This window comes from Phyllostomus hastatus, unplaced genomic scaffold, assembly GCF_019186645.2.
Source record: "Phyllostomus hastatus isolate PE091 unplaced genomic scaffold, TTU_PhHast_1.1 phas_contig_148, whole genome shotgun sequence".
In the NCBI taxonomy this organism is placed as follows: Eukaryota; Metazoa; Chordata; class Mammalia; order Chiroptera; family Phyllostomidae; genus Phyllostomus; species Phyllostomus hastatus.
Window position 1 is genome coordinate 7,429,619 of NW_025333607.1, and position 22,727 is coordinate 7,452,345.

General features: G+C 49.6%; 1 long non-coding RNA gene across 1 annotated transcript; it reads left to right on the top strand.

Annotated features, from left to right (window-relative positions):
- The first annotated feature begins 1,217 nt into the window (after positions 1-1,217).
- On the top strand, positions 1,218-12,092 carry LOC123805629. Its single transcript, XR_006783324.1, has 5 exons — positions 1,218-1,297; positions 2,642-2,729; positions 3,711-3,944; positions 10,181-10,282; positions 11,944-12,092. It is a non-coding gene; the product is annotated as an uncharacterized LOC123805629 (long non-coding RNA).
- The last annotated feature ends 10,635 nt before the right edge of the window (positions 12,093-22,727 follow it).

The following is a 22,727-nucleotide window of genomic DNA, read 5'->3' on the forward strand; positions in this document are numbered from 1 at the left end:
CGGGATGTGCCGGGTTGAAAAGAATAAACGGCCCTCTCCATGTCAGAGATCCTCCCTGGGTCACCCAGCCTGAGAAATCGCTGCCTCAGCCACATGTGCTGGCAGGGAAGACGGAGAAAATAGCGACCATAAAACTCAATGAGCCTTGGAGGTGAACCATAGGAAATCCTGAGGACGGCGGGTGGGGTGGGGGAGGGTGCGCGGGGGCGGTGCGGGGGGAGGGGGTGCGGAATTGCCGGCTGTTACTATTGAGTCTAGTGAAGACGGGTCACGGTGGGGGAGGGGAGACGGGACCGAGCAGCAGCGCGGATTGGAAACGTGGAAATTCTCTGGGGAGGCTCCATTCCCCCCAGAAAGAAGACGCTATAGCAGAACGTGAGCAATGAAGCTTCGCCTGGAGAAGGAGACGGTTCCCATTTGCATGTTAAGCAGTGGGAGGCCTCTCCCGGGCGGCCCCAGGGGAGGGCTGTCAGAGGGCTGTAACACTAACAGCCGAGGGTGTCCTGCGCACACCTCACTCCGTCTGGGGCAGAGCTGGTGGCCCCGCAGGCAGCCCCGTATACCCTAGGCACTCAATAATATTTGTGCCGAATTGCATTTAAAAAACGGGTTCTTGGTTGGCTCCGACTCCCAGAGTCTGGGCTCAGATGTCTGTCTCCTTATGTATGTGCTGAATTCTGTGACATCTGTGGAGTGAGGCTGTAAGGGCGGCAGGGTTCATCCCAAGAGCCTGAGCCCCATCAGGTTTGGTTCTATCACCGGCCCCCTCCCCCGTTAGATTACACAGGCCTGAATCCAGCCTGAGACTTAGGAGTGTGGCAGGGTCTGGGTTGCCCTCGGTTTTAGCTGCGCTGACCTGCCGAAAAGCGTGGCCCACCCTCCCCCAGCTCCCCTGGGTGCTGTTACCCCCAGCAGGGACTCCTTGCCCCTCAAAGTGCCCGCATCAGTGAGGGGAGTCCTCTGTAGCTTTGTCCCGCTCCCCTAAAGGGCACGCGAGGCTTTGTTCGTCTTTGCACACCTGTGCTCACGTCCCTGATGCCCAGGCCTCCGTGTCCACATGCCCGGGTTCTGGTAGTTTCCGATGAATCTATTCAAAGGTCTGTTTCAGGCACTGAACATACAGTTACTGAATAACTGCTGTGTGCCGGGCACGGCCGTAGGTTCTGGGGAGAAGACAGATAAAACTGCTGCTTCTGTGGCGCTTACATTTGGGGGCTGGGAGGGCAGACAAACAGTAAGCACGATCAGTAGGTAAATATTGTGTCAGAAGGCGGTGTGTTCGGAGAAAATCGGCAGGGTAAGGAGGATCTGGTGTGAGTGGGGGGGCTGGGGTTGAAAGGGGTGGTGGGGACGAGCCGAGGGACGGGAAGGCCGGTGGCCCCTCTGGAAGCGCGGCTGTGGGCGGGGAGGGAAGGTGGGGGCCCAGGGCAGCTGCACCGTGGTGGTCGGACCAGCTGTCTTTCCTGAGAGGGAGATGGAAGGGAGTAACCTGGGGCAAGGGCTGGGCGGGTGGGGGTGAGATAGTTGATTTTGGATGTTACTTTTGAGGGCTTTAAAAACAAATATGACGTGGGGAGGAGAGTAAATAAAGAGGATAAAAGTGAGATGGGAGATGGAAGGCGCTCTGCCTGGATGCCAGGGGGAGAGAAGGGTGGTGAGGGCAGGAGGTACGGGTATAGTGGGACCCTCCCAGTGTACCCCACTTTCCCGCAGGCTGGGGCCCAGGCTCGAGTTGCCCAGAGACGGCCTTGATGGCTCCGCTTGTGGAAAGATGTAGTCAGACAGCCTGGTGGTTGAGGACCCCCCTCCACTCCCCTCCCCTCCTTGGGCAGGGGGTAGAGCCAGGGTCTCTGTCTCCCCAGCTCCTAAGGGGTACAAGGGCATGTCCCACACTTATCTCCAGAATGGAAGGGCATTTTGCAGTCCGGCTGGTTTGCTGGCTGTATCTCAAGTGCCTAGAAGGGGGCCTGGATCACAGAGGAAAGTCGCTAGGTAATTGTTGAGCAAGGGACTGACTTCGGGTGCTCGCTGAGACTCCCCACTGCTGGGCGTGACAAGCCCACAGGGGATGTGGGCATCCCCCCTCCCCGCCTCCCCTGAAGTCTGGTGTAAGGAGCAGCATTCTCCTCCAGGAGGTCAGTGTGTCTCCGGGACCTTAGAGACAAAGTGACACGGTGCCGAGGGCTCTGAACTTGGAGGCCGGTTCTCGTCAGCCGAGGTTTACTGGCCTTGGACTTGGCCAAAGTCAGGCACTGTTGGCGAGCCCTTTGTCTCACGTGTGAGGCTGCCCTGCTGGTTCCGGCTGCTCGGCAGGGCGTTCGGAGGAACGCGAGGAGCGCCCGTCAGGGCTGGGGGAACCGGACCTCTGTGAGGGCGAGGCACTATTCTCCTCGCTCTTCCACTTGGGGAAACACAGACAAAGGAGAGTGGAAAGAACATCATAACAAACACTGCACTACTCCCCCCTCGGGACAACGAATGCTAATGTTGGTTCAACTGGCTTCATATTTCTCTGGAATAAAACCATGACATATCAAGTTCAAGTCCCCTGCCAATCACAACTTAATTCGATTCCTTCCTTCCGACCCTCTCCTACAAGGCAGCCGCTGCCCTGAATTTGGTGTATGTTGCTTTATCCCAGGTTGAAAATATCTGTATGTATTATTTGAGGATTACAATCTACAAGCAATGCATGGTCATGTTTGTTTTGGAAGCTGGCACAAACAGAGGTAAGTTTCCTCATCTGACGTTGACGTGGGTGTGTGGGGTTTCCCCACCCCGCCACCTGGCAATTCTCCGGCGCCAGCTGCTGCCCTACGATTTAACCCAGCTCTGACGCGGGGTACCCGGAGATGCCATCAGATCCCACAGCTTGAGGGCTCAGTCCTACAAGACTGCCCCCCACTTCAGATGGCAGTAGCAAGTCCAGGCTGTCGCCTGGGCTTCTGAACAACTGGCTGTAAATCGGAGAGTCCCACAGTTCGCTCCTTGGGTTTGACTCATCTTCTAGAGCAGCTCTCGGAATTCAGAGAAACATTCTACTGATTGGGTCACTGGCTTATTATAAATGTATGTAGCTCAAGAACAGTCAGAGGGAGGAGATGCACGGGGCAAGGTATGGGGAAAAGGCTTAGAGCTTCTGAGTGTACCTCTCTGCCTGAAAGTCCAGCGCTCACCAACCTGGAACCCTCTCGAACCCTCTCCCTGTGGGCTTTCAATGAGGCCTCATCACGTAGGCACAAGCGACTCCATCAGTGGCCCCACAGGCCGGACGTTCCCCAAGTCAGGCTCTGCTGTGGGGACACTGAGGAGAAAGGGAACATCAGGGGCTGGTCCAAGCCCCAGAGCTGCCCTTCCTGAAATTGCATCCCAAATCCTGGGCTTGCCCTGGAGTTACCTCAGCTGACCTGGGGTCCTCATGGGGAAACAGACGCGTAGGGTTGATGTATATTTGGGATTTATTTGGACCCTGACAGGATTTACCCCAGCTCAGACCTGGATCTCAGGGAAAAGCAGTGTTGCCTGTCCTTTGTCAACCCCTTCCTCGTGACCCATCAGGAGGAGCGACCCTCCGGGCTGGAGCGTTCCTTGGTGCGCCTTCCTGCTCGGGGAGCAGGGGCCTGGGTGCCCAGGTCCTGCCAAAGGAAGCAGGGACCTCTGTTCAAGGCCTTGGCTCCCAAAAGACTCACCCTCTGGCTTGTTCTTCCCAGGACATTCCAGAGCCATGACACGTCTCTTAGGAAAGAAGAATTATTTTTGCCAGTGGCATAAATAAATCCAAGAACCAGTTCCAATAATCACAGTGCATGCCAGCTCTCGAGTGCTCGCTGACAAACGCAGGAGGGAACCAGAAAACTGCCCAGAAAGGGCACTCGTGGTGGAGGGGCCCGCAGGCAAGTCAGGATGCCAGGCCCGAGTTCTGCAGGAAGGGACAGCAGGAACGGGTGAGATTTGTGTTTAAGATTATCAAGCTTTTCAAACAAATACAAAGAGCAATTTAAAAACCAAATCTAGAAAGTGGACCATACTCTGTAATTCTCTCCCTAGAGGTTATTGCTAACCATCAATTTATGTTTGTTTTTTCTCATGCTTGCTTTAATATTTTTTGATCTATGTAGGCATCTGTAAAAACAACTCTATGTGATATTCTTTTGTGTTTTTAAACTTTCTTTAAATCATTTTTTTTACTGTACATGTTATATTGCAACTTTTTTTTAAGATTTTATTTATTTATTTTTAGAGAGGGAAGGGAGGGAGATAGAGAGAGAGAAACATCAATGTGCGGTCGCTGGGGGTTATGGCCTGCAACCCAGGCATGTACCCTGGCTGGGAATCGAACCTGTGACACTTTGGTTCACAGCCCGTGCTCAATCCACTGAGCTACGCCAGCCAGGGCTATATTGCAACTTTTTAAAAGAAAGTTGTGGCAAAAACCTCCGAACAACACAACTTAAATTCATGCTACCAACAATTTCCAAGTCTACAGTACAGTATTGTCAACCACGGGCACAGTTTTCTAACAGGTCCCCGGGACCCCCTCGTCTGCACAGCCGAAACCCTGAACCAAACAGTAACTCCTCACCTTCCCCTCTCCTATCCCCTGGCAACCACCATTCTATAGTCTACGAACGTGACTACTTCGGGTGCCTCATAGGAATGGAATCATAGAGAATTTGTCTTTTTGCGACTGGCTTCTTTCACTTAGCATAATATCCCTGAGGTTCATCTATGTTGTAGCACCTGTCAGAGTTTCTCTTCCTTTCTAAGGCTGAATAATACTTCATTGTGCAGACAGAACACACGTTGTTCATCCACGGACCCATCCCTGAACAGTTCGGTGGCCTCCACCTCCTGGCCATCCGTGAACATCAAAGACAGAGAGAAAAGTTTGAAAGGAGACAGGGAACGAAACCCCTTCCTTGTAGAACAAGAATGAGAGTCACAGGTGGCTTGTCTTTAAAAACCATGCAAACAGGAAGAGAGTAGAGTGAATTATTTAGAGTATTGAAATGAATTAAATGAATGAAAATGTGGAAACCACCACCCAGAAGTTCTGTATCCAGTGCAATTATCCTTCAAGAGTGAAGGAGACATAAAGATTCTCTCAGACAAACAGAAATTGAGGGGGGTTGTCACTGCCAGATTTGCCTTGTAAGAAATAGTAAAATGTCTTCATAGAGGAGGAAAATGGTATGGATCAGAAATTTGGATCTACATAAAGAGAAGAAGAATGTTAAAGAGGCACAAATGAAAGTTAAACAGCCTTAAAAATTTTTCTTAATCTAATAGTTTGCTTGAAAAACAATAATAGTAAAACCATATTTGCTGATTATACTTTATGGATAATTGAAGTGAATGGCAACAATGTCATAATGGATGAAGACAGAAATGGGAAATGCTCTGTTACAGGGTACTTGTACGACCCGTGAAGCAGTATAGCGTTACTCAAAAGTGGACTTGGATGAGTGGAACTGTATACAGCAAACTCTAGGACAGCCACTAAAACAAGTTTTAGAAAGGATTAGAACTTAGGTATTAGTGAGGATACTCTGAGAGATAGAACCAATAGGGTGTGTGTGTGTAAACAAGGAACTGGCTCATGTCAGACCAGGAAGTCCCAAGAGTGACAATCTGGAGACTCAGGGGAGCTAATGCTCTAAGTTCAAGTTCAGGTGCGGAGGCAGAAGACCCACATGCCTGCTGAAGGCCTGGATGGACAGAGAGGCAAACTTCCCCTCGCCCAGGCATTCAGGCCTTCAACTGTTGGGCTGAAGCCTGCCTGCCTTGGAGGGCGATCGGCTTCACTTAGTCTGCAGATTTCACTGGTGACCTCACCCAGAAACACCCGCACAGACACTCAGAATAATCTGCAACCAAATGCCTGGGCACCCTGTGGCCAGACCAGTGGACACATAAAACTTACCAGCACAATTAATATGCTAGGAGATGAGAAAAACAGAATCATAAAATGCTCAATTAAAAGAAAAGAGGCCAGAAAAAGAGTGGGAGACCAAAAAGCAAAAGCAAAGAACAAATGCAATAACTAGAAAACAGTAACAAATATAGATATTAATACTACTATATCGGTAATCACTTTAAATGTCAATTATTTAAATATACACATTTAAAGACAGAGACTGTCAGGGCATGTTAAAAAACAATCATATGTTCTCTACAAGAAACTCATTTTAAATATAAAGACACAGATGGATAGAAACTGAATGGATGCAGAAAGATATCCTATGATAACAGCAATTAAAAGAAAGCAAGAGAAGCTATATTAATTTATTTATTATTCTTTTTGCCAATTAATTTTAGGCAAAGCAGACTTCAGGGATAAGAGAGGGGTCAGACAGATAGTGATGAAGGGGTCGATCCTCCAAGAAGACGTAACAACCATTAATGGGTATGTGCCCACAACAGAACTTCAAAATACACCAGACAAAAACTAATAGAAATTCAAGAAGAAATAGACAAATTCGGAATTATAGTTGGAGACTTCAACACCCGTCTATCAGCAATAGACCCTCCAGCAGGCAGAAAATCAGTAGGGATACAATCGAACTTAACTCCAAATCAGCTTGATCTAATTGGCGTGTAGAGGATACTTCAGTCAACAACAGAATATACATTTTTTGCAAGCTCACACAGAGCATTTACCAAGACCTCCTAGATCATCAAACGCACCTTAGCAAATTTAAAAGAATCGAAATCATGTGAAGTTTGCTCTCAGATAGTGATAGAATTAAACTAGAAATTAATAACAAAATTATAGGGTGGAACTCTCATGTAGTTGGAGATTAATCAGCATATTTCTAAATAACACAGGAGTCAGGAGAAATTTAAAGATATTTTGAACTCAATGAAAATATAAACACAACCTATCAAAATTTGTGGAATGCAATGAAGGCAGTGCTTAGAAGGAAACTTATAGAATTAAATGCACATACTATAAAATAAAAAAGATTGAAATTATCTAAGCTTCCACCTTAGGACACTAGAAAAAAGAGCAAATTAAATCCAAAATAATCAAGGGGGAAAAAAAAACCCAGAGCAGAAATCAATGAAATTTAAAATAGGAGATCAATAAATAAAATCAAAGAAACCAAAGAGAAGATCAACCTATAGCAGGCTGAGTGAGAAAAAAGGGCAGAGACACAAATGACTAAAACCAGAAATAAAAGAGGGGTCATTACTAATCTCAGGCATTTTAAAAGGATAATAAAGGAATATTATAAACAAGTTTATGCCCACAAACTTAGTAACCTAGATGAAATGGGCTAATTCTTTGAAAGTCATAACCTACTAACATATACACAAAACTAATACAAGGAGAAATACATAATCTAAACAGGCCCGTATGTATCAAAGAAATTGAATCAATGATTAATAATCTTCTAAAGCAGAAAGCACCAGGCCCAGTTGGGTTCATTGTGGATTTTACCAAACGCTGAAAAAAGAAAATGATTGGAAATGATACCAATTGTTTACGATCTTTTACAGAACATGGAAGCAGAGGAAATCCTTCCTAACTAGTTCTACGAGGCCATTACTATCCTGTAATAAAAAAACCCAGTAACTCATTTTGAGAATATAGGCTGTTCATGGAGGTTTTTTTCTCTCTGTGCTCTGCCTGATCGGAGAAGAGCCTTCCAGTGCAGACCACTGGACCACAAACCCTTTAACTACACACACGAGAAAGCCAAAGAAGCTATAAAGAACTTGTGTCTTTTCATTAAGCAAACCTTCACCCTATAGCATTGTTTTGTTTGTTGAACAAAACTTTCCCTTCGTGCATAGTTCAAAAGCACACTAAACCAAACCTCTGGGCATTCGAGTTGGTGGGGCCCAAACGAGTGGTTTTCCTTTCAGTGGTGGTGGAGTAGGTTCGGGTTTCTGGGTGTTGCAGAGGATATTAGAAGAACAAATACGAGCTCCATCAATTTGGCTTGGGACCAGCCACTGGGCGTCAATGTGCAGTTTTATTAGCAACAAACTGAGGCGGATTCCAGGGATCTCGAAACCGCGCCTCTCGCCTCACCGTGCAATACCAAGGAGGAGTATCATTGACCAGAAATCGTTCAGCCTGTATACTGGGCCCGCATGATCAACTTCTGCATTTGCTGCTAAAACCTTGTATCCATAGGGCTCAAGGCCCTTTTAATAATATCTCCTAACGAACTAAAAATAAAGGCTTTTTATTAGGCATACGCCTTGTCTCCTTCGGAGCCAGCTCTGAAGACATGGGGTCTCTAGACTCGCTTGGTTCCTGGAGCCAGGCACCGTGGGCCTGGGAGGCCAGCGCATGTGCACTGGGCTCCCGGGGCAGCTGGGGCTGCACAGACCAGTGGGAGTCCTCGACTCTGTGTAGCTGGAGCCCTGGTTCCTTTAGAAAATTTTGAGAGGCAGCAGCTTTCAAGTGGCCACAGTCTGGTTTGTCCTCATTTTGACTTGGAGCCTAATGCCGTCTTGGCTTCTCCAGCCATTGAGACGTGCAGGTGTCTCTCACGGGACAAAATCGTGGTCGGACCGAGAGCCCTCCCCTGGCCAGAAAGTCCAGATCCTCCCAGCTTAGACTTAAGGAAAAATGCGCACATGTGTTGTAGGTGAGGGCTTTTCTCTGGGTGTCTGCCGAGTTCCCCCAAGAGTCAGCTTCTGGGACCTGGCTTCTCCTAGCACCTACCTGGTTCCCAGTCCTCAGCAGCCTTGAACTTGGAGGCTTAGGTATGTGCAGTAGACACTGTGAGCTGATAATGCCTGATCACTTTCTCCTGGACTTTGGAACCATATCCACCTGCCAATAGGGCAGCTCCTGTGGAAGTCCACAGGTGCTTACAGCCAACCCGTTCTTCCTGAGATTCAGGATCCCCTCTGGCTGAGAAGGGGGTCCCCTGTCTGCCTTGCTGCTAAGCAGTAACATGGCCTCTCCCTTCACTTCTCCCTCCTTCCCCAGTTACACCCCGGTGTCTGGTACACCCTTCCCTTCTCTTTCTCCTTCTACAACTACCCTAGTTCTTATTTGGAGGGCAGGTTCCTTTGTGTGGTGTTTTCAAAGAGCCCTGCTCTTCTCCATGAGAAACTTACCTCTCTTTGTAATTACACCATTCTTGTGGTTCATTGATTTCCTGATGCCCCCTTGGATCATGAGCTCCACGAAAGCAGGGCCCTTTCTCTTTTCACTCCCTGTTTTATGTCCAGTATCTCTTCAGAGCCTGGCCCAGACTAGACCCTCCATAAACATTTGCAGAATGAATGGATTACAGAAACAGCTCCCTAACGGGTATCTTGCTTTTGCTGTTCTTCAGTCCCTTTCCCCCCCTGCTGCGGCAAATGCATGGATCCAACTGGGATGTCACTACCCTGCTGGAATGTTTCCAACAGCTTCGCATCGTCCTCAGAGAAAATCCAACGCTTGGCCGGGCGGATGATCTGGCTCTGCTGTCTCTCAGCACTCTCCGCCGCTGCCCTGTGCCTGGGAGTCCTTCTCAGCCTTGTTTGCATCCTTCCTCCAGCCTTCCCCTGTTGTCCCCTCTGCCCGGAATACTTGCTCTGCAATCGCCTCTTGTGTGACCAGCTGGGATGCTTCCCCCCTCACCTCCCAACAGATTAGTGATCTACACACCAATGCATTTCATCTGTCACCTTATTTACCCGACCCCGTCTCCTGGCTTGGGGTAGATTCACTCGATCTTTGTTGAATGAATGAATAAATGAATGACACGTCCCCAAGGGCAATATGGATGTTGGCCAATGCTTCCAGGCTCTAAAAATGGGATGAGAGGTAGAGTTCATCCAAGGTTCATGCAGTAAACATGCGTTGAGGACATGCTCTGTGCCAGGCGCTGGGATCACAGATGGCGTGGCGGAGATGGACATGGAGAGTGACTGTCGTGACAAAGGTTTGGTGAGTCTCTCACCAGAGCGCAGAAGGGTGCCATGGCCGGTGTTTGCTCAGCTCCCAGAGGCAGATGGGGGAGGGAGGGGCTCAGTCCTGCGCTTTCACCCACGGAAGTTGTCCCTTGCTGTCCAGGGTAGACAATCAGAGAGGAAATCACGGGATGCAAGGACAAGTCATGCAATTAGTCTCCTGCTTTTGAGAAAGACCGCTCTTTGTTTAAAGGCATTTTGGCCACAATGTAGAATTCGACAAACCTTGATGCGAAGAAACTTTTTCTCACAGGTCACCTCAGTCCCTCCTGCTGCAGTCTGAGCTCGTTTCTTCTTATCTGCGTCCTGCTCACGACCCACCCAATCACTAGTTCGTGCCATTCTTCTCTGCCTGGTGAGCCTTCCTGTCTGTCATCGGCTCTGTCTACATACTGTGATCCTAGGAGTTCTCAGGTCTAACTCTCCCTGGGGAGGTCGGAGGGCGGGGAGTGGTAAAAGAAAGAACTAGAGTTCTGTCCACATGAATTGAACTCAAAGACATAATGTGGAATGAAGAAATAAAGTTAGAAAATCGAGTATATAGTATATCATTTACATAAATCATCCGATACACAGAACAATATTACACATTTTGTGGGTGTGCACACACACACACAAGTGTGAGGGGAGGGCCAGGAGGATGCAGTGACAATGCAAGACCGTGGTGATGGGGGAGTGAGGCCAGGAACAAAGAAGACGTGAACGTCTGTGTGTCAGACAACCTCGTCTGGGCAGATGGTGGCGTTGTGTCATCCATGGAGAAAATGGTAACTGGAATCTGCTCAAGTTCAGCCCCCAGAGGAAAACCACACAAGTCAAGGTGCATTATTCGTAGAGGCAGCTCTCCGCTGGGCAAAGCACAGAGTCATGGTGAAGGAGAGAAGCCACCCGGTTAGGTGCCTGGGAGAGGTGAGGGTGGGCATGCGTGCTCCGGGACTACTGTTGTTTGGCACATCCGTCCACGGGGGAGAGGAGAGAAGAAGACAAGACACTCTGAGCAGTGGGGCAGGGAAAAGAGTCTGAAGTTCTTTCTGGGATTAGAAAAGATATACAGACATGTCCCCGAGATGAACAAACAAGCCCGCAAAGGATCTTTAGCTCCAAACCTCAGACATGTTTACACAAACGGAGGCACATTGAACGTCATGACCTTGCAAGTGAGGCACAGATTGGGTACTTTTAAGGCAATGCCAAAACGATTCACACCCCTCAGAGGCTGCTGATACAAGCACCTAGCCCTCAGCTCTCACTACTACCTCCATCACACTGCGCTCTCTCACTCCCAGGCCTCTTTGTGTCTCTTTGGACTTTATGTCAATTGCATTATATTTTAAAAAATAACTTTTATGCTAAGGTTATGGTTTTGTTTTGCTGTCTTTTCTTTTTTTAGAGATTTAATTTATTTATTTATTTTAAGATTGTATGTATTTATTTTAGAGGGAGGAAAGGAGGGAGCAAGAGAGGGAGAGAAACATCCATGTGTGGTTGCCTCTCGTGCTCCCCCTACTGGGGGCTTGGCCCACAACCCAGGCATGTGCACTGACTGGGAATCGAACCAGTGACTCTTTGGTTCCCAGGCCGGTGCTCAATCCACTGAGCCACATTAGCCAGGGCCCTGTTTTGCTGTCTTCACGGGTCTGTCTTTGAATAGGATGAGCACTTTCCATAGAAAAGCACAATTCAGTTAGCTGTGCCCATCAGAAGTAAGTTATTCAGACCACAAAGCCCTAAACAGGTGGTTCTGGCTTGTCTGGAGCTAGAGACCTGAAATTAGGAGGAAAAAGCTGCCTCTGGCCTAAAGCTGTGCACCCTACTTTTATTTTCATTTTAAAAAAAGATTTTATTGATTTATTTTAGAGAGAGAGGAAGGGAGAGAGAAAGAGAGGGAGAGAAACGTCTATGTGAGGGAGAAATATTGATTGGTTGCCTCCCATATGCACCCCAATCAGGGACCGAACCCACAACTCAGGCACATGCCCTGACTGGGAATCCAACTGGCTACTTTTCATTTTGCAGGATGACGCCCAACCAACCGAGCCACATTGGTCAGGGCTGTGCACCCTACTTTTAGCTGGTGGTAAATGTTGCTCCAATGTTGCTTCCCCTCCACAGCCACCCAACTTCCACCCCAATTAACATCACACTTTGTAATGAGGTGCGAAGACAGGACTCTGTCTCAGTTTCCCCTGAGGCACCAGCCAGTAAGTGTCCGGCACTCCCATGTTCCAAAGGTGAGAGCCAGCCTACCCAGTGGAGCTTCCAGGGGAGGATTCTGGACACTGTCCTGACACCCATAAAGGAGGATGGGAGAGGAGAGGAGTCTGAGGGAGAACTCTTTCATTGTGGCTATGCAGAGGGCAAGATGTGGGGACACGCCCCCTTACCTTCAGCTGAGGGGGAGGGGCTTTAAGCAGACGCACTGGGACGCCAATGAGAAACGTGCGCCTGACCCTGGCCTGAGGGTCTGAGGGGCGGGAGTCTGGCTGAGCCGGCTGGAGGAGGCACCACGTGGCTGCAGGGCGGGTTGTCAGCCGGTCCTGGCAAAGGACGAACCAGAGGAGATGTGGTCTCACCGGAGAAGCAGCCCCAGGGCCCCTTGCACGTCTTTGCCCCTGACACCCCAAAAGACAGTGCCCCCAGCTCCGAAAACCAGGGGCTGAGAGGGTGTTATGGCTGGCGGTGCAGCGTCCCCCTCCCTCATCGGGGGAACTAAAGGAGAGCAGCCCCTCGGAATCGCCGGAGGGGCCCCCACAGGACCCGGGAAGACATCCCGAAGAGAAAAAATAGTTTTCTATAACTGCTGAGTCTGGAGGCCCCAAAGCCAGCCAGACAGAATCCCGCCGTTCTCTATGGCTCTGCCCGCCCAGCTCTGGTCCTGGAGGGGCTGCAGCTAGGGAGAGGGGGCGGTGCTGCTGGCAGAGAGAGAAGAGGCTTGCTAGGCATTGCCGGTTGAATCGTGCTCCCCCCAAATTCATGTGCTGAAGTCCTACCCCCAATACCTCAGAATATGGGGAGGGGCTTAAGGGAGGTGATTAAAGTTAAAATCAAGTGAGAAGGGTGGGTCCCTCCCCAGTGTGACTGATGTCCATATAAGAAGATGTTAGGACACGGGACTGTGAGACTGAGGGTCCTAATGACTTTGATTAAATTTAGCTTTAAATCCTGGCCCTAGAAAGCATCTCTCTGTCTCTGTCTCTCTCTGTGTCTCTGTCTCTCTCGTCCTCAGAGACCTAGCCTTCCCCCCGGATGATCAGCAGCCGCTGAGTCAGCAGGAGACAGTCGCCCAGACCTGACTACGAGTCACAGGGTTGGACCTCTGTGGGCTAAAGGTAACATCTCGCCTTAAGTTCACTTTCAGCTCCTGAGCCCTAAGGTAGACCGACCTCCTGGCTACTTTCCTGTGAGACCGCACAGAGGGACACGGGAACAGACCTCAGAGCGGTCCTCCAGACCCGAAGGGATGACTCATCAGCTGACCTCCCCTCCGACCAATCGGCTCCTGGTCGACCTGGAATTCTAACCCACCGTGTCTTCTGATTTTGCCCTATGGACTCTGTCAGTGGGGAGTCCGGGCCTTTGAGCATTGGCTTCCTGTTCTCCTGGTGGCCCCATTCATGGGAAATAAAACAGCCAGCCTTTCTCCGCCGCGGTTCTCGGTGGGTTTGCGGGAGGGGTCCAGACAGACCCTGAAGCCGCCTCTGGATCACAGCCTAAGAGCCCTTCTCCTTTCGGAGCCTGCTGGCCTCGCCCGTGACCGCGCCAGTCCCGCCAGCATCATCCTGCGAGGCCTTCCCACGTTCACGGAGGAGTCCGTGGCACCTGGGGTAGATCGTGGCTGCACCGACTGTTCTCCGGAGAAAAGAGAAGCACCGTTGCGAGACCACGGAGGCACTAACGAGCACCTCACCCTCAGCAGGGCCTGGGCGTCGGGCGTGTGGCTCGCCACCCAAGGGCCCGTGCGCTGCTTGTGTCTCTTCCGCGGTCACAGACTGTCCTCGAATCCTGTGCAGCGACGTCTCTCTTCCTCGTGCTGCAGGGCCGCCTTAGTCGCCTCTCCTCTGGGCACCTCCCCCAGATTCAAGAGTGTCTTAGATTTTCTCTAATGAGGTGCCTGCTTTGGTACCTTGGATTCACCCTGCTGTTCCCACTCTGTGGCAGAAGTGACTCTACCAACCAGAGAGGTGGGCTGAGTCCCCAAAAATGTGAAAACTGACCCAAAAGGAGAGGGATCGTTAGGCCTTTCTCTCCAGCGCGGCCAGCGTGGTGTCGAGGAGTCCACCTCCCCAGCAGGGGGAGAACGCAGGCTGGGGCTCTGGGAGCCGTTCACTTTGAAATGAAGCTGCCCTAGGAGCATTAGCCTCGTTTCCTAAATCCACTGAGCAGACCAGGTCCCATCTAAAAACTGAGCTCTTCCGACCAGCTGTGTTCCCCCAGCAGGGCCCCTCCCCCCTCCCACACCCACTCTGGGCCCTTGCCACAGACAGCAGTAGGTGTGGAGGGTATTAAGGGATCCTGGGGCTGCTGCCTTAAGGTTGCTTGGACACGGAAGTGTGCCAGCCTCTTCCCAGCCCTCAGGGAGGAAGCTAAGTGCTCACCACGCTCGGCAAGTTCAGTAAAACCCATCAGGATGGTAGCTAAGAGGTGAGGGTAAGTGGGAGGCCTTGGGGCCGCGGGGCTGGGTGTGTGCTGGGGGCAGCCTGGCCCCGCTGCACCCTGTGCTGGCTGCAGGCCATGCTGCTTCGGTGCTGGAAACTGTTGATACGGATCTGTGCGTCACGCGGCCCTTGGCGGGAGGCCAGGGATCCTGGCCCCAGCAAGCTCCCAGCGCCAAGAGCGAAGTGGCCACGCATGAGAGCTGCTCTGTGCAGCAGTAACTAACAGGGACCAAAGCCAAGGTCAGGGCTGGTTGAAACGCACAGCTGGAGGCTTCAGTCTGGCCCCTTCAAAAGCAAAACCCGACCAAATAAAGCAAACCCCTGCTGTCACCCTGAGGATTGTCCACCAAGTAGCTGGTAGGTTCTAGAAACTACTCCCAGGCTGAGGCATTGCTCAGTGGTGGTTCATCCTGTGCAGCAACATTGAATGAAGACAGACCTGTGAGTCCTTTGCGGGGCACTTGGGGCCTCAGGTGATGTTCCAGACATCCCGGGGTTGCTTTTCCACCTGCTCCCGAAGCAGAGACACTCGCACTTTCCTAGATGGTGAACACACATCTGGGGCGTGGCTCTCAGCCTTAGGAAGTGTCAGCTGGGCCGGGGGAGCTTGTTGAAAGTTCAGATTGCACATACTTGCGACAATGGGGAAGATCCGGAACCCCAAGAACGCCAAGTACTGGGAGCATGCAGAGAGACAGGAACTCTCATTCATTGCTGGTGCGAATGCAAAATGGTGCAGCCACCTGGGAAGGTGTTTCCGGCAGCTTTTCCCCAAACTAAATATACTCTTACCTCATGACCCAGCAACTGTACTCCTTCATGTTTACCCAAAGGAGGAGAAAATGTGTCCACGCAAAAACCTGCACACAAATGTTTATAGCAGCTTTTTTCACAGTTGCCAAAACTTGGAAGCAACCAAAATGTCCTTTGCTAGGTAAATGGATAAATAAACTGCGGTACATCCGTCAATGGAACATTATCATTGCTAAAAACAAATGAGCTAGCAAGCCATGAGAAGAGCTGGAGGAACCTTAAACGCCCACTAGTAAGTGAGAGAAGCCAGTGTGAAAAGGCTACACACTGTCTGATTCCAGTGATACGACGTTCTGGAAAAGGCAAAACTGCGGAGGCAGGAGAAGGTCAGTGGCTGCCAGGAGCTGGGGGGAGGGCAGGGGAGCAGGCAGCGCACAGAGGAGCCCGGGGCAGTGGAATGCTCTGTGTGACACTGTACTGGTGGGGACACGTCATTAGACATTTGTCCCCACCCACAGAACACACCACACCAAGAGGAGCCCTGACGTCAACTAGGGACTTGGGCGATGGTGAGGTTTCAGTGAGGTTCATTGAGTGTAACTAACGCGTCGCTTCGGTGGGGGTGTGGGCGGTGGGGGCGGCCGTGCACAGGCGGGGTGTGTGGGAACTCTCTGCTTTCTGCTCGGGTCTGTCTGCTGTGCACCTAAAACAGTTTTATAAAACTAAGCCTATTTTAAAAAATCTATTAAAAAAAGAAAAAGTCTATGGAAATAGAGTGGATTCCTGGGGTCCACTCCCTCACTTGGAAGAGGTTCCGAGTCAGCAGGGCTGGAGCTGGGCCTGGGAATCCACATTGTGAAAACCCTCCCATATGCTCCGGTGCCAGTGGTATGTGGGTCACCCTCCGAGAAACGCAACCTCCCAGCTTCTCCTGGAAGCTGACAGAGGCAGAAAGAGCCGCAATGCAAGATGCTATTGGCCTCTCACACCTCTAGACATGGTCCTGCCTTTGGGCTTGGTTAAGTCACGTGATGAACGGGGGAAGAAGGGTCAAAGGTTTGGTGTCGCCCTGGCCTGGTAGCTCAGCTGGTTAGAGTTTCATCCTGATATGCCAAGGTTGTGGGTTTGATCCCAGTCAGGACACATACGAGAATCAACCACTGAGCCCTGGCTGGTGTGGCTCAGTGGATTGAGCACTGGCCTGTGAACCAAAGTGTCACCGGTTCGATTCCCAGTCAGGGCACATGCTTTGGTTGCGGGCCAGGTCCCCAGTAGGGGGTGCACAGGAGGCAACCGCACAGTGAAGTTTCTCTTCCTCTTGAAAAAATCAGCCAGTGAATGCATAAATAAGTAGAGCACAAACCTATGCTTCTCTCTCTCTTTCCTTTCCTCTCTCTCTAAAAAGTAAAAAAAAAAATATATGTATATATAAAAGGTCGGTGTGGGCAGGAGTCTGGATTATTGCAATGAACTCCTTCCGGGCTATTGCCCCACCCCGGGCCTCTCTCCTCTGTACTTGTTTATGCAACTGACCACAAACTCTTCCTTGAACAACATTCTCATTACATCAGCTTCCTCCTCCAGGACCTTAATGTCTCCCTGCTGCCTGTAAGGTCAAACTCAAGTGCCGATATCTCTGATCTGCAGATCTGTGGGGGCTCCTAGCCCCCTCCACACCTCCCCCACCCCATAACTGTCTGCTTCAGCCAGGTTAATCCACCCGCTGTTTCCAGGACATTATCCCCCTTATCTGCACACCCCCCTCCTTTCCGTCTGTGTGCTCCCCTGCCCCTCCCTTCCCAACACTCCACTCCATGCCCCTTGGGTCTCTCTGTACTGATCGTGGGCTTCCAACTGACTCCTAGGGGAGCTTCTCTGCCTGCTTCCCTGAGTCCAGAGCACATCGCAGTGTCATTACCGAGAGGCCACCAGTCTAAACTGGCCTTGGTGTGTCCTTCCCCTGTCCTCACCCTGCCCCACAATGAAGAGATGAGTGTGTAGGCCAAGAAGACATGGGGGAAGGACCAGCCGTACTGGGTCAGCAGACCTGGGCTCAGGGTCAGACTTGCCATTCAGGAGCTGTAACCAGGAAGAAGTATTCAGTTTCTCCGAGCGTTTGTTTCTTTACCATAAAATGAGGACAGTAGTGCCCATTTCTCAGGACTGTTGGGAGGAAAGGACAGTGGTCATGGGTATGAATTTTTATTTCAAAAGATAAGCACTCCCCAAATGTCAGTGGCCGCTGGGCTCAGCGGCCTGAAGCTGGCTTCAGCACCGCTCCAAGGCTCCGCGTTGGTGGCCGAGCTGGGTGCAGAGCAGACGCAGGGTCAGCGTGGGGCCGCTGCTATCCTGAGGCTGATCCTAGAGGGCGACCTAGACAAACTCCGCTCAGAGCCTCTGAGTTGGGAGTGAGGAGGAAGAGTGCTGTGTTGGGGGTGCACAGAAGATGAGTCTGCAGAGGCGACTGGGCAGCAAAACTCACTGAGGGCCGAGGGCTGGGCGGGAAAGCAGACACGCTGCAGAAGAACAGCTGGTGACAAAGAAGACACCACTCCCTGTGGCTGGGGGAAGGGCTTCCGAAACACTGCTCATCCAAGGCCCACCGTGTGCACAAAAACATTGTCAGGACAGCCCAAGAACACGTCCCAGAGGTCGGGAGTCCTGGGAACTCAGGAGGCTAACAACTTCTCTGTTAGAGGGTGGTGATGAGTGTTCAGCCAGATCAGACACAGAAAATACTTAGAACAAGGCTAAGCACATTGTGGGTGATCAACAAGTCTTAGTTCTAGGAAATGCTGGCTACAGTAATCAGACAAAAAAAAAGACATCCAAATTGGAAAAGAAGAAGTAAAACTGTCATTATTTGCAGATGGCATGATACTGTATACAGAGAATCCTAAAGATTCCACCAAAAAACTACTAGAACTGGTAAATGAATTCAGTCAAGTGTCAGGATACAAAATTTATATTCAGAAATGGTTTGCACTTTATACATTAATAATGAACTATCAGAAAGAGGAATTAAGGACAAATTCCGTTTGCAATTTAAATAAATAAATTAACTAGGAATAAATTTAACCAAGGAGGTAAAAGACCTATATTCAAAAAATTATAAGGCCTTGAAGAAAAGAATTTAAGAAGATACAAAAATAAGTGGAAGTTTATTCTGTGCTCATGTATAGAAAGAATTAACATCATTAAAATGTCCATACTGCCCAAAGTAATCTACAGAGTCAATGCAATCTCTATCAGGATACCAGTGGCATTTTTCACAGAACTAGAACAAATAATCCTGAAATTTATACAGAACCACAAAAGTTCCTGAATAGACACTGCAATCTGGAGAAAGAACATAGTTGAAGGTATCGAGCTACCTGATATCAAACTACATTACAAGGCTATAGTAATGAAAACAGCATGGCACTGGCATAAAAACAGACATGCAGATCCAAAGAACAGAACAGACATCCCAGAAACAAATCCATGCCTATAGGGTCCGTTAACCTCTGACAAAGGAGGCAAGAACATACGATGGGGTAAAGACAGTCTTCTCAATAAATGGTATTGGGTAAATTGGACAGATTCATCAAAGAAAGGAAGAAAGAAAGAAAGGGAGAGAGAGAGAGGGAGAGAGAAACTAGACCATTTTTTTACACCATATACAAGAATAAACTGGATTAAAGTCTTAAATGAAAGACCTGAAGCCATAAAACCAGAAGAAAACATGGGCAGTAAACTCTCTGACATTGCTCTTAATTATATTATTTTTGGATATATGTCCTTAGGCAAGGGAAACAAAAGAAAAAAAATAAACAAATGGGCCTACATAAAACTAAAAGTTTTCTCACAGCAAAAGAAACCATCAACAAAATGAAAAGACAACCTACCAAATGGGAGAAGATATTGCCAATGATACATTTGATAAGGCATTAATATTAAAAAAATACACAAGGAACTCATACTACTTAACACCCCCCAAAACAAACAAACAAACAATCCAATTACAAAATGGGCAGAGGACCTGAATAGACACTTCTCTTGAGTGGACATACAGATGGCCAATAGACATATGAAAAGATACTCAATGTCATTAGTCTTCAGAGAAATGCAAATTAAAACCATAATGAGATACCCCCACACCTGTCGGAATGGCAATAAATCAACAAACAGCACGTGTTACTGAGGATGTGGAGCAAAGGGAGCCCTTGTGCATTGTCGGATGCATTGTGCATTGTGCATTGGGAACGCAAACTGGTGCAGCCGCTGGGGAAAGCAGTGTGGTAGTTCCTCCAAATATTAAAAATGGAACTGCCTTATGACCCAGCTATTGCACTTCCGTGTATTTATCCGAAGAAATCCAAAACACTGATTAAAAAATATATATGCACCCCCGTGTTCATCACAACATTATTTACAATAGCCAAGACATGGAATCAACCTAGGTGTCAATCAACAAACAATTGGATAAGGGAAAAAGGGTGCCTGTATACAACGGAATGTTACTTGACCACAAAAGCAATGGAATATTACCATTTATGACAATATGCATGAACCTAAGGGGGCATTATGCTAAGTGAAATAAGTCAGACAGAGAAAGACAACTACTATTATGATTTCACTTAGATGTGGAATCTAAAGAACAAAATAAATCCACAAGCAAAACAGAAACAAATTCAGAGATACAGAGAACAAACTGATGGTTGACAGCTAGGAGGCAAGTTGGGGGGCTGGGTGGAAAAGTGAAGGAATTAAGAAGTAGAAATTGGTGGTTAGACAAAATAGCCACGGGGATGTGAAGCACAGCATGGGGAATGTAGTCAACATTGTATTGTAATAACTATGGTGGTGTTGGGTGGGGACAGGACTTAAGGGGGCAATCACTTTGTAAGTTATAAAAGTGTCTAATCGTGGGTTGTACACCTGAAACTAATATAATATTAAATGCCAACTGTAATAAAAATAAAATAAATAAAAATAAAACACTAGTCTTCGTTCTAATAATCATTATTATTCCTTTGGAGGCTACTAGGGCACCAATGGAGGTGGAAGACGTGAGTCTTTCTCTGTAAAAAAATACAGGGAAGGAACAAGGGCAAACACCTGCTGCTCCCCAGACCCAGAGAAGCTTCCTCGGGCTGCCGCTGGGAACACGTGCCTCGGTGCTCGCTCGGGTGGGCACTCAGCTTCTGTGGCTGCCAAGAGGCAGATGGGGGCTGGAGAGTGTTTTCCTTTTTTTCCTAGACCGGCCTCTGGAGTCCAGACGGCCCGTTGCCCTTCCTTCTCAAAGGCTGCCCTTCCCGGCTCAGCATCCTGAAAACGGATGCGGCAGTCAAGCGGTCCACGTGGAGTAACTGGCTGGGGCCATGACTGAGTCGGCACAGAGCGCGGCGACTGTGGGTGGAGCTCCCGGAGGGAAGGTTGATGGGAAAGGGAAGCGTGGGGCTGGGAGCCTGGCTGCCAGTGCCACTCTGCAGTCACGTTCTCGGGGGAACAGGGCAGGGCCACGCCCGGCACGCTCTGCAAACACTGTCCATCCCGCTGGATGACGGCAACGCGCAGGGAGACAGGGTCTGACCCCTGAGATGGCTGCCTTGTAAGGGCAGGAGAAAATTCATTTTAGTGGGTAAAAATTTGGAAGCGACGTATGCTGAAGTTGGCAGTTAAAGGCCATTAAGATCTTACCGGGAGAAGGAAGAGAGAGAAAGAGAGGCAGGGTGATAGGGAGGCTGGATCAGCTTGTCAACCACGAGACTTTCGACAAGTCCTATGGCCCCTTTCATGGCCCCTGTTCCCCATGCACTGTGTATGGTGCTGGGTGGGCACTGGATTTATTGGGGGTTTCACTGTGTCAGTTATATAAACAAATATCTAACCACAAAATTAACATCCAATATCAATTCTTGTTCAAGCTGCATTTATTCTCTTTTTCCCCCTTACCTGAGGATATATTTACTGATGAGAGAGGTGGGGGGAGAGAGAAAGAGAGAGAGAGGGAGGCATCGATGTGAGAAACGTGTATTGGTTGCCTCCTGTACGTGCCCTGACCAGGGATTGAACGTGCAGCCTAGGTTTGTGCCCTGGACGGGGAATCGAACCTGCAAACTTTTGGTGTACGGGATGATGCTCCAAGTAATTGAGCCACCAGCCGGGGCTGCGTTTACTCTTTCTAAAGACTAGTGTGCTAAAGTTTAGCACATTCGCTTAGTAAACAGTTCATCACACTGCTGTTGGGCTGTTGAATGAACACTCTCAGGGGGATTTCTCTGGAGAGATAGTCAAGGAAGGGTCTTATTAGAGTCCAGCTTCTCGGGAGGTGCTGCCGGTGGGTGTTTTTTTCCTAGCCTGGAATGACATTTAACCTCACAAATTGTCTGGGAACAAGTGTGAGGGCGTGAAGACCCCGGGGGGCAGCCACACTGGCGCCTCCTGCAGCACTGGAGCTGAGGGGGGCCGGCGAGACGTCTCCACCCCCCGCCCTGCACAGGGTTTGAAACAACACGGCAGAGCGGGTGGGCTTTTCTTTGGAACGTTGTCGAGGTAGCAGCCCATGCGTTCTCCTATTATCATACATAGTTTGATGTCTTGTTAGAATAGAAGGATTTCAAAATTAGAATCTGCATTTGAGAGGCAATAAAATCTTTTCCATATGCTGCTTAGCTTGGGTGGCACGGAGAGAGACAGAGCTGAGCCCCAGAACATTCTGTTTAGTGTCCCTCCCCCATGCTATCGAGAGCTGTTTTCAGACAGGCCTCTGCCACCTGTCCTGATTTCTGCTTTGGCTGCTCCGGCCCATCCCCACGCCCACGGCCTCACCCCAGGCCTCTCGTGTTTGCTCAGTGACCACCCGTTCCCAGACTCACCGGCCGGGCCAGCCTCCTTCTCCTCACCCCCGGGCTCTTCCCCTCTAAGCAGATCCCGAGCAGGAGGGAGGATGTGGGCCTGCAACTTCACTCGCCCCACACAGAAAAACAGATGGTACCAACCCCTCTCTCAAGGCTTCCCCGGAGCCCTTGAACCGGAAGAACAAAGACTTCCCCAGAGCATCAGTCTGCGGACCCCTCTTGCCCGGAGGATTCTCTTTCCTGAACTGCTGACATCTTTAAAAATATATTTATTTTTTTGAGAGGGGGAAGGGAGGGAGGAAGAGAGGGAGAGAAACATCCATGTGGGAGAGAAACAGCAATAGGTTGCCTCTCACACGCACCCTGACCGGGAGCCAAACCTGCAACCCAGGCATGTGCCAGAACTGGGAATTGAACTGGTGACCTTTCGGTTTACCGGACAATGCCCGACCAACTGAGCCACAGTGGTTGAGGCAGAAATCTTTGGAACATGTTCAGCCGAATATTATGGAGACATAGGTCTCTGGGCATTTTATGGTGCCCTGTTGTC